This window comes from Rhinopithecus bieti, unplaced genomic scaffold (genome assembly GCF_001698545.2).
Source record: "Rhinopithecus bieti isolate Rb0 unplaced genomic scaffold, ASM169854v2 scaffold_22745, whole genome shotgun sequence".
NCBI classification, from domain to species: domain Eukaryota; kingdom Metazoa; phylum Chordata; class Mammalia; order Primates; family Cercopithecidae; genus Rhinopithecus; species Rhinopithecus bieti.
Genome location: NW_016810815.1, coordinates 1,197,697 through 1,209,629, shown reverse-complemented (window position 1 = coordinate 1,209,629; position 11,933 = coordinate 1,197,697). Strand labels below are relative to the sequence as shown.

Below are 11,933 nucleotides of genomic sequence, written 5' to 3'. Positions count from 1 at the left end.
AAAAAAAAAAAAAAAAAAAAAAAAAAGAGGGCTTTACAGAGTTGTGGAAAGGAAATGAGGGGTTGAGTTCCTGGCCTGGCTACTGTGCACTGTGATTCCTGATACACAAAAGGGGAAACTTCACTACTCAGGCTTCCAGAATGATGCACCCAGGGCTTTTGTGGGTATCTGGTATGTCTGAGGTAGATCATCCTCATTTCTTCACTTTCCCTTTCACCCTCATTTCTTGATGTTCCCTTTAAGCCCACCCCCATAAATACCCCTGGCCTCCCACTTTCCTAAAGTGTGCCTCCTTTCCCTATGGAAGAAATCAGGTCTTGCCAGCTGGTGGCTGCAGGGGAGGATTTTTTCCTCCTTCACCTGTCTTCTGCAGGCACCTTGTTTTGGAAGGGGAGAACCTTCCATTTCCAGAGTAGATTGTAGATGCTTATGTGGGAGATAGGGACGCTCTAGCCAGCCTTTCATAGAGGGACTAAAAGAAAACTCTCCTGCCAACCAGAGAACCCTTTCTTAGTCTTCAGAGAAATGCATTTTCCTCATTCACATTTGTTTCATTGCCTCACCTTCAAACTGATTTCTTGTGGTCTTAGGCTAAGAGAGCATTGTCTGTGCTCACTCCTGCCCTGGAAGGTGAAGTGGTGGTGGAGGGTGTTACCAGAAACAATAGCTATCATTTCTTGAATCCACGCTACCTGCCAGCCTCTGCACCAGCCACTTCTACATACATCATCTTATGAATCCTTTCAACCTCCTGTGAGGTAGGTACAGGGGTAGGTACATGATGAGCATCCCAGCTCTGAAAATCTGAAATAAAAGTGCTTCAAAATCTGAGACTTTTTGAGTGCTGACATGATGCTTAAAGGAAATGCTCATTGGAGCATTTCGGATTTTGGATTTGGGGATTTGGGATGCTCAGTTGGTAAGATAATGCAAATATTCCAAAATCCAAAAAATAAGAAATCTGAGGCCGGGCGCGGTGGCTCAAGCCTGTAATCCCAGCACTTTGGGAGGCCGAGACGGGTGGATCACGAGGTCAGGAGATCGAGACCATCCTGGCTAACATGGTGAAACCCCGTCTCTACTAAAAGATACAAAAAACTAGCCGGGCGAGGTGGCGGCGCCTGTAGTCCCAGCTACTCGGGAGGCTGAGGCAGGAGAATGGCGTAAACCCGGGAGGCGGAGCTTGCAGTGAGCTGAGATCCGGCCACTGCACTCCAGCCTGGGCGACAGAGCGAGACTCTGTCTCAAAAAAAAAAAAAAAAAAAACCACTTCTGGTCCCAAGCATTTCAAATAAGGGATGCACAGCCTGTACCATGATTCTCCCCAGAGGAAGAAAGTGGATGTTGGCCAGGTCAAGCAGCTGGCCAAGGGCACAAAGTAAATGCAAGGTGAGTGTTCAGATCCTGGTTCTCTGTCCCCGAAGCCACGGGGAGGAACCTGGCTTCTTTGATGTTCTCTGTAGCTGCCTTGTTTTGCGCTCGTGTCAAGCCTGCACTGCAGCTTGTTACCCTGGTGGGAGTGGGGGTTGAGCTACAGGTGATTTTAAGGCCTCCCCAAATCCAGGTGTGCTCTGAGCCATGGCTGTAGAATGAAGGACAGGTGCTGTGCATAGCCCCTACTATTACTCAAATATATGTAGCTACTGCAGTGATTGTTAAACCAGAGTGTTGGTGAATTTATCATAGCTTTTTGTTACAGCAGGTTTTTTTCCTTAACAGATGTCAAAAAGAGAACTACGGTTTTATTGTTTTAGTGTTGAAAGGCGGGTCTCTAAAGTGTGTTTCCCTCTATATTTATATGCCTTTATATCCACACATACCAGTATATCTATGTGGGTGTGTGCATTAAGATGCTACCCAACACTGTGAACTGTGTTAACCTTGGGGACAGGGCCTAGGGGCTTTGGGGAGAGCAGACTTTCCTTTTATATTTTATACCTTTTTATCTGGTTTACATAATTCTACCATGCACATGAATTAATTAATTTTCTTTTAAAAATTGATGCCTATAATCCCAGCACTTTGGGAGGCCAAGGCGGGCGGATCACTTGAGGCCTGGAGTTCAAGACCAGCCTGGCCAATATGGTGAAACCCTGTCTCTACTAAAATTACAAAAAATTAGCCAGGCATGGTGGTGCTCGCCTGTAGTCCCAGCTGCTCGGGAGGCTGAGGCAGGAGAATCGCTTGAACCTGGGAGGCAGAGGTTGCAGTGAGCTGAGATCGTGCCACTGCACTCCAGCCTGGGCAACAGAGTGAGAGTCCATCTCGAAAAACATTTAAAAAATAAATAAATAAAAATAAAAATTTCAGAAAGCCCTCATTCTTGAAAAGGTTAGGCATCCCTGGGCTGGACTATACATTTCCTGAGGCCAAGGATGGGTTTTCTCCCCTTCTGCCTCCTTAGCTTCAGCATACAGAGCCTGGGACATGGGGGCACTTGAGAACGCCTGTCACAGGATGGCTGCCTGTTTGTGCCGGCCCCTACTTCAGCTGCGTAAACATAGGCGCTTCCCTTCCCCAAGAAGACACTCTTCCCGGCCCTTCTCTCCGTGCTTGCTCAGTCCCCCAAGTTCTATCCCTTGTTCCTGGTACCTGTGGAGGACCCTGTCTCTAAAGCCAGCCCTCTTTACTGAGCACTGCTGACTTCTCCTCCATGGAGGCCCAGCCCCACATGGCACTTTGGACTCAGTGGTGCCTCCTCAGCTCACTATCTCTCCTTTCTTGGGAGAGAAGCCAGAGGTTGGATGCTGAGTGGTGTAGTTTGAAAGGAGTCGAGGAGGGAGCCGGTAAACACTGGAGTGAGTGATGGCCTGACATATGCTTATGTGGCCAGGCTCTCTTTGAAAGTCTCCAGATGCTGCTACTTGCCAGGAAAGGAGGCTTGGAGAGTTTGGAGAGGGTTGGGAGGAGTTAGAGATAACATCATGGCCATCCCTGCACAAGGGGGACTTTCTTGAACTCTTGGCAGGAGGTCCAGACCCAGAGTAATGGGTGCCCTAGTGGGAAACCTTTTGGCAATACAAAATCTGATGTGCTGTGGCTGTGGCTGAGTGTGTGTGTGCATGTGCCTGTGTGCACACGTATACACTTACTGTTCGTGGAGTGGACTGAACAATTGTTGGAGGGGTTGTGGCAAAATCCTTCTTTGTTACTTTCCTATTTGTCTTTGTCTAGCTTCTGTGCATGACACAGAAGGGAGGAGCAGGCAGCTGCGGAGTCGTGGGAGAGCTGCACGTCCACAATGTGGAAGTGGGCTCGGAAATGGTGTTTGGGATCCATTTTCATACTTGTCTGAAACATTTGGAAGAAATCACTTTCTTGTAATTGAACATGACTGGATGTGTGTATTTTCTTTGAAACAACCTCCGTAAGCTTAGGAAAAAGTGATTATTATGCCTTCTCAGGAGTGGTCTGCATTGGCCTGTCTCGTGTTATTTTCTTGGTTTCCTGAACCTGAAACGTTAAAGGAGAATTCTGGAAGATTGGAAGGAAACCACGGTTGCATATGGGATTTTCCTTTCCCTCTTCAGGAGCCCCCCCTCCCCCCCAGAAGACCAGATTCTGTCATAAGCAGAAAAAAAGAGATGTGTGATTGTACTGTGGTTCTGATACAACTGCCACGTTCTTAAGAAGTTACATCATGAGAATCACTTTTTCTCCTGCAGTGTTTTGGTTTCCAGGGAGGAATTAGCAGCAGGAGTATGTGTGTGCATGTACACGTGCATGTGTGTGTGTGTGTGCGTGTGTGTGTATTTGTAAGAGGTGAGAGAGGCAGAAGGCAGGCAGAAAGAATGGGGTTTTTGGTGCAGTGCTGACTAATTTGCCCAAATCAAAAAAGCTGGTGCTCCCACCATTATGCCAGGCTACCTCCCTGTGTAGTAGGTGACACAGCTGATGTAGATGTGTAAAAATATAGCCCCTACAGTTTAATTTATCTCTCTGAGCCTCAGTTGCCTCATCTGTAAAATGGGTCTTAATGTATATAAATCCTTTCACCTGACACAAAGTAAGTGTCTAATAAATTGTTGCAATGACAGTGATCAGACTGTGTATGAGCTCCTAGAGGCCCAGGGCTTGTGTGACTCCCCTGCACAGAGCAGGGCTTGGGAAAATTTTACAGTTTGCTGAATGGATGAGGGAGTGAACAGGATGCAAGATGCTGTTGCTATATTGTGGTGTTAGTTCCGTCTGTGAAAACATAAACTCCATGGGGCATCCTGCCCATCTTATTTGCTGCTGTGTCCCCAGAGCTCATTTAATCTGTGATGGACACGGGACTGGGGAAGGTAGGAGAGGACACCTGCCACTCATGCCCCAGCATGCTGGTATCGCACCTGTCCCTTTGTTCCCCTGTGCATCCACACATGCCCGGTGCCCACCACACTCAGCCCACACTTTACTTGGAGCCTCTCATTCATCCTTTAAGACCCAGCTCAGTGGTTCTACCCAGCAATGTCTTCTTTGACCCCCAAAGGCATTGGTCACTGAGGACTTTGTGCTCCAGTGAACCACCTGGTGGGTGGGTGTTGAATAAACACATGAATGAACTAAGAACCAGTGTGTGGCAGTTAGGCCCCCATCTACTCATTCATAACAGCCTCAAACTTAGAAGACATCCTTGATTCCTCTCTCTTCTTTTCCCCCTGCATGTCGTCCGTCAGTAAGTCTTGTCTGTGTAACCTCCAAAACATCTCCTGGATCCATTCCCCATGAATTCAAGCTGCTGCTGTCTGTTACTTCCTAACTGACTTAACTGCCTCCAGTTTTGGCCTTTCCAGTGTAGTTCTCCACAAGGTAGCCAAAGTGATCGTCCAAAACAGTGCCGATCAGATCATGTCACTTCCCTGCTCAACACTCTCTAGCACAGCCGGGTGTGGCGGCTCATGCCTGTAATCCCAGCACTTTGGGAGGCCAAAGCAGGTGGATCACTTGAGGTCAGGAGATCAACTCCAACCTGGCCAATGTGGTGGAACCCTATCTCTACTAAAAATACAAAAATTAACCAGGTGTGGTAGTGGGCATCTATAATCCTAGTGCCTGTAATCCCAGCTACTGGGGAGGCTGAGGCAGGAGAATCGCTTGAACCTGGGAGGTGGATGTTGCAGTGAGCCAAGATCGTGCCACTGCACTCCAGCCTGGGACCTGGGTGACAGAGTGAGACTGTGTCTCAAAAAGGAAAAACCTCTCTAGCGTACCCTCCAGTATACTCCAGATGAAACCCCAGCTCCTCACCATGGCCTAAAAGGCCATTCATGCGCTGGCCCCAGCCTGTCTGTCCACTGCTTCCAGGTGGCTCAGCTCCAGCCATGGCCTTCTCCCTCCATAATAAACATGCTAGGCTCATGTGCATCTCATAGCCTTTGCACTTGCTGCTTCCTCTGCAAAGAACACTCATATTCTCACTGGTTTGTATGGCTGCCTCCTTCCTAAGGTTTCAGCTCATATGTCGCATCCTTAGAGAGTCCTTCATTGACCATCCTGACAAGTATCATCTTCCCCCCTATTTCATTTCTTTATGGCATTTATCAGTATCTTAAGTTACCTTCTTTGTTACATGCATTTTCTGACTCCCTTCCTAGAATGTAAGTTCCATGGCAGCAGGGACCTTCTGTGCCTGCCCACCTCGTGTGCTCAATGCCTGGGACAGAGGTTCTTGAGTATCTATGAATTTGGGTGGAAAAAATGACATTCATTAACTTTGAACTGAAATTTAGCATTTCTCTCATTTATTAATATAGACAATGAACCATAGTAATATTAATAGTACCTGGGACTTGGTCACCAATAGAAATCACAGATATTTTCTTTCTTTTTTTTTTTTTTGAGATGGAGTCTCGCTCTGTCGCCCAGGCTGGAGTGCAGTGACGCGATCTCGGCTCACTGCAAGCTCCGCCTCCCGGGTTCACGCCGTTCTCCTGCCTCAGCCTCCCGAGTAGCTGGGACTACAGGTGCCCACCATGACGCCCGGCTGATTTTTTGTATTTTTAGTGGAGACGGGGTTTCACTGTGTTAGCCAGGATGTTCTCGATCTCCTGACCTCACGATCCGCCAGCCTTGACCTCCCAAAGTGCTGGGATTACAGGCGTGAGCCACCGCGCCCAGCCTACAGGTATTTTCATGTCATAACATTTGTGGGCAGTCCAGAACATCTGTGCTCATAACTACTTTGAAATTATGGTGCTTATTAGACTCCCCATAGTTCTTGTTATTGAATACAGTAATAAAGATACATATTGCCTTACATAAATACATATATTACTACATAACGAATTATTTTAAAATAATTTAATACATACATTAAAATTTTTTCTTTTGTATAATTTTATGCATTTCAAAACATTTCTATGAGAAGGAGCCCAGAGGCTTCACCAGACTGCCGAAAGGGTCTGAGACACAACATCGTTAGGAACTATTGGTTAGGACAGTACCTAGCATGAGGTAGGGGCGCAGTGAGTGAATGAATAGTGTGTGTCTTCCCCTTTCCAGTGAGCCAGTGCATTTTCAGGGTCAGGTTTCCTGTGGATTGGCATAAACTTGATGTTTAGGAACGAGCCTTGGTCAAGGTCTTGTGGAAGTCTACTCTAACTGCCTGCTGCTGACAGGGAGGCATTTATTGCAGGGCCCTGGGCTGCTCTCCTTTTCTTTCAGACACAGGCTCTTTCTTCAGTTCCTGCCTGTGCATCTGCTTCCTCCCCCTGCTTTCTTCCCTCTGACCAGACTGTCCCTGCATGGGGCCACTGTCGACTCCTGCGGGTGTGGCACCTTAGCTTAGTTGACCAGCAGAGACTAGTATCTCAGGGTCCTGAGTTCTTGGGAGAACCAGGGGGCACCCTGGTCTAGTCAGTCTGGCTGAGGACGCACAGTTCCCTATCTTCAGAGCCCACTCTGGGTAGGGAAGCAGTTCTCCGGGAGAAATGAGAACTAGGCCACGCTGACCCTCTCAATGGGAGTCTGCTCCCTGATACAGAACTGGGGGTTCAGCCAGGCCTCGGGGACTGAAGTTGGATGGGTGGGGTTTCTCTGAGCTTTGGAAAGGACATTCTGTTATACTTGATCCTGTGCTTTCCTAGCATGTGAAGTATCACTTCTCTGAGAGTTGCTGCCCATGAATTCGGCCATTTTTGTCAGGGGCGAGACATGCCAGAGTCAGATTGGAAACAAGTGCTCTGTCTTTCCTTCTAGGTCAGATCTCCCATGGAAAGCATAATGGGTAACACACTATGGCTGCCATAGTTCATCTGTAGGTGGGCTTGGGCCACAGCGGGAGGGTAGGCAGGTTGAGAGGACTCCTGTACTTGGACCCCTGGACTCAGCTGTGCTCCCTGGGGAGCCTGGAACCCACTGCTGGTGATCCCCTTCCCAGCAGTGGAAGCCCATGGTTTTACAAAGCATGATACTGTTCTTTTGCAAACGCTTAATTTTTTGTTTGTTGTAGGAAAAAGAATAGGTATAATAATAGAAAATTGTAGGATAACACTGACACCAATAGTAACTGATAATCTTGATTGAGTACTTGCCCTATGTCTGGCCCCGATGGAGCACTTTAAACACATTTCCTCATCCAGTGCTCACCTGGACTCTTATAAGACGCAGTGTCAGGGATGGTGAAGAGCCCAGGCCTTGGCATTGACTGACCAGGGTTTGAACCTCCCAGTCCTGCCACTAACTCGCAGCAAGTCACATTACCTCACTGTGCTTCCATTTCCCTGAAGTCTAGGTCGTCTTTACCTCATGGGGCAGCTGTGAGAATTAAATGAGCTAATCACGTCATGCTTAGCCCGATGCCTTGCACAGCACCTGCACTCACTGTTAATGCTGGTGTTGGTGTGTGGAGCGGAGCCACCCAGTGATGCTGAAGAAGTGAGTAGCATGGTGGTGCCCTTCAGATGGGCAGAGGGTGTGCGCTGATGGCCAGTGACAGAAGAGGGTCTGAGAACTGTGTTGAAGGCCTTGAGACTTGAGAATTCAGTTGTTAGGAAAGCAGGGAGAGCAAGGCCTCTCATTTGGGCCAGGCTGAGCAGATTGAGCTCCATGTCTGTGCTCCCCTTGGGAAGAGCTACAGAGTGCCTGGCACACCCAGAAAGCAGCCAAGCCCACTTCAGCCTGGGCCTGAGACAGCCTGGATCCGCTCAAAGAGGATCAAGCTGGCTGTCTTCCATTTGGTCTCCTGCGGTGACTCTCTGTTAGGCCTGGATTGAATCACTTTAATCCTGTTTGAACTGATCTGAACAGGTTCCATCCATACCAGCTGGTTTGTTCTGGCTTAGCACAGACAGGCTGAGTTGGTCAGCCTTATACTGCCTTTGAATCTTGAGCTGGATTTACGTTTAGTCTCAGTCTTTGGTTTCCCATTTTGAAGTGTTTGGGTTTTTCAGGGGGGTTTCTGTTGGAGGGTTCCAGCCACTCCATCCTGGGAGCCTCTCCTTGCCTCCACGGGCTGTTTCCCTCCGCTCCGTGCCATCTCTTCTGCACTAGACATTCCTCAAAGTTGTTTGCTTATTAATAGTATCCTGGCTAAGTGTGGTGACTCATGCCTATCTATAATTCCAGCACTTTGGGAGGCGAAGGTGGGAGGATCCCTTGAGGCCAGGAGTTCAAGACTAGCCTGGACAATGTAGTGAGACTTCGTTTCTACAAAAAATAGAAAAAGGTAACTGGGCATGGTGGCACGTGCCTGTAGTCTCAACTGCATGGGAGGCTAAGGATCCTTTCAGCCCAGGAGTTTGAGGTTGCATTGAGCTATGATTGCACCACTGCACTCCAAACTGGGAAACAGAGCTGTCTCTTAAAAAAACAAAACAAAACTATATATATATATATATATATCAAGGGGAATGGGGGAGAGAAGAGTTAAACATGTAAGTTCAGATCACCCTCATGAAACAGCTGAAGGTACTTCTTTTATTGTAGTATAATTTATATTTCATAAAACCCACCCCTTCTAATGGTATAATTCTATGATTTTTAGTGAATTTGTAGAGCTAACTGCCACCACAATCCAGTTTTACAACATTTCCGTCCCTCAGAAACTCCTGTGTCCTTGTGTAGTCAGTTCCGCCCCTGCCCCCGGCCCACCAGTGATGTGCACTTTTGTCGCTCTAAATTTGCCTTTTCTGGACGTTTCCTAAAAATGGAATCACAGTACATTCCTTTGCATCTGCCTTCTTTCCCTGAGCATGTGTGTTAAGGTTTGTTGGTGTGGTGACTGTATCCGTGTGTCACCTCTCTGTTTTGCTGGGTAGTGCTCCATCCTGCGGATGTGTCGATTGAATTGTCTGCCTGTTTACTAGGTGATGAACATTTGGAGGGTTTGTAGCTTTTGGCTTTTATGAATAATGGTACTGTAAGCATTCATGTTCGTGTCTTTGTGTCTAGGAGTAGAACTATTGGGTCATGTGGTAAATTTATATTTAACTTTTTAAGAAAATACCAAACGATCTTTCAAAGTGGCTGTGCCGTTCTGCCTTCCCACCAGCAATGCATGAGGGTCCCATCTCTGCACATTTTTGCCAATACTCATTATGGCCTGTTGTTGTTTTCTTTTGTTTTTAATTATAGCCATCCTGGTAGGTGTGATGTGGTATCTCATTGTGGTTTCATTTGTGTTTCCCTAATGGCATTTCTCTTATTAGTCATTCATATATCTTCTTCTTCTTCTTTTTTGATTTGAGATGGAGTCTCACTCTGTTGCTCAAGGTGGAGTGTAGTGGTGCAATCTCTGCTCACCACAACCTCTGCTTCCTGGGTTCAGGCGATTCCCCTGCCTCAGCTTCCTAAGTAGCTGGGATTACAGGCATGTGCCACCCCACCCGACTGATTTTTGTCTTTTAAATAGAGATGGGGTTTCATCATGTTGGCCATATGGTCTCAAACTCCCGACCTCAGGTGGTCTGCCCGCTTCGGCCTCCCAAGGTCCTGGGATTACAGATGTGAGCCACTGTGCCTGGCCCATATATCTTCTTTTGTGAAATGTCTGTTCAAATCTTTTGTGGAGCTGTTTTTTAAACCTGCACTAGCTGTGGATCTGTGGTTCTTGGTGACGGTGAACATGGTTTCTCTCAGGACAAAAATGACTAACAAATGAGACTTCTCAGCCCGTCTCCTCTCCTTGCTCACAAAAGAGGACTTTGGCCTCTCCAGCTCAGCTGTTTCTCTAAGGAAAAACTTTACCTGACCAGCTCTTTTTTTTACACTATGAAAATTATCAAGCACTTGGAAAAGTGCAGAGACTGATACAATGAACTCCTCTATACCCTCTTGTCTAGATTCAGCCATCGTTATCATGCTGCTGTATTTGCCTTACCTCTACTCACATATATTTTCCTGACCCATTTGAACCTAAGTTTTAAACTCACTTTACGTCTGTATGTTGACACACACCTCACAAAGGATAAAGACTTTTTCCTACTTAACCACTGCGCTGTTATCATACTTAGGAGAATTGACAGCAAGTCAGTGGTACCCTCTAAGAACCATAGTCAGCTTTCTCCCAGTTGATTCCCAAATGTTGTTTATAGGGCAGGCTAGTTCTTCTGAGTGTTCTTGGGAAGAATGGGAAGGTAGAGGGCTCACAGGATAGAACTGAGGAGAGGATAACTGAAGTGGATATATTGTATTGGAGCAGCTTTGAGGGATGAGAGAAGAGCCATTGTCAGCACTGGAGATGTACCAGGAGAGAGCCTGGGTCATTTGGATGTTCCTTTTTGGTTACTTGCCCCTGTTTCTTTTTTTCTCTTTTCTTTTCTTTTCTTTTTTTTTTTTTTGAGACGGAATCTTGCTCTGTCGCCAGGCTGGAGTGCAGTGGCCCGATCTCGGCTCACTGCAACCTCCACCTCCTGGGTTCAAGTGATTCTCTTGTCTCAGCCTCCTGAGTAGCTGGGACTACAGGCGCCTGCCACCACGCCCGGCTAATTTTTGTGTTTTTAGTAAAGATGGGGTTTCACCATGTTGACCAGGCTGGTATCGAACTCCTGACCTGAAATGATCCATCCACTTTGGCCTCCCAAAGTGCTGGGATTACAGACCTGAGCCACTGTGCCTGGCCACCCCTATTTCTTTGACAGCATACTGCTGTGTGCCGGGCCCTGTGACTGAGGGACCTGGGAGGGTTGCAGATGGAGTCAGTATCATCAGGCTGACTTTTTCTTCTTTTTGAGCTACCTCCAAAGACTGGAGCCAACTGCAGTTATCCAGGCAAATCATCTCACAGTGACCTTTGGGCTAGATCTTGCCCTCCAGGACTGATTTTCACATACGCATCACAGATTTGGCATTTCCCAAATCAAATTCATCATCTTTCCCCCAAATCTGCTATGTCACCTCTCTTTCTTCCTTGAAGAAGGACACACCACCCTTCTGGTACCTCATGCCAAAAACTCTCTCATCCTCAGCTGGTACTTCTGCCTCCCCTCCACTTCAGTGCCTGGGGAGTCTCAGTCCTTCCTCTCTCTCAGTCTGTCTCCTCTCTGACTTGACTGCCTCAGCCTCAGCTCAGGGGCCCTTCCTTACCTCTTGCCTGGATAACTGCAGTTGGTTCCAGTCTTTGTCTTCTCCTCATATTCCTTCCCACACGCTCCCTACTCTCCTGGTCACTTGCCACTAAAAAGCTGTCAGTGGCCACAGCTTTCTGTGTTCAGTGATGTGGTAAGTGCTCCATTATAGGTGTGTGCACTTGGGTGACAGAACGCTGGCTCTGCTTTGGGTTGTTCAGGCATGATAGCCAGAAGAAGGGATGTTTTAGCAGGGTCTTCAATGATGACAGGGTGATAGGGTGGCATGAACAAAGCCATCAAATAATGAGATATCTGCCTCCCCTGCTGCCTTAGTTTCCCCACATGTAATAGGGTGTAATGATAGGACCTACTTCAGGATTTTTGGGTTAGATGAGTTAATGTGTGCCAAGGACGGCATATAGTACTATGTGGGGTTAGCTA

General features: G+C 47.3%; 1 protein-coding gene across 13 annotated transcripts in view; it reads left to right on the top strand.

The window, feature by feature from the left end:
* RALGPS1 (Ral GEF with PH domain and SH3 binding motif 1) overlaps positions 1 to 11,933 on the top strand; it is a 311,271-nt gene that overhangs the window by 35,834 nt on the left and 263,504 nt on the right. For 2 of the 13 annotated variants that reach the window (XM_017892873.1, XM_017892859.1), the window contains one exon: positions 591 to 758. The exons of the other annotated variants lie outside the window; for them this stretch is intronic. The gene's annotated coding sequence lies outside the window, so the exon portion shown is untranslated. Of the gene's footprint in view, positions 1 to 590; positions 759 to 11,933 lie in introns of those variants that run through there. 13 annotated transcript variants of the gene reach the window in all.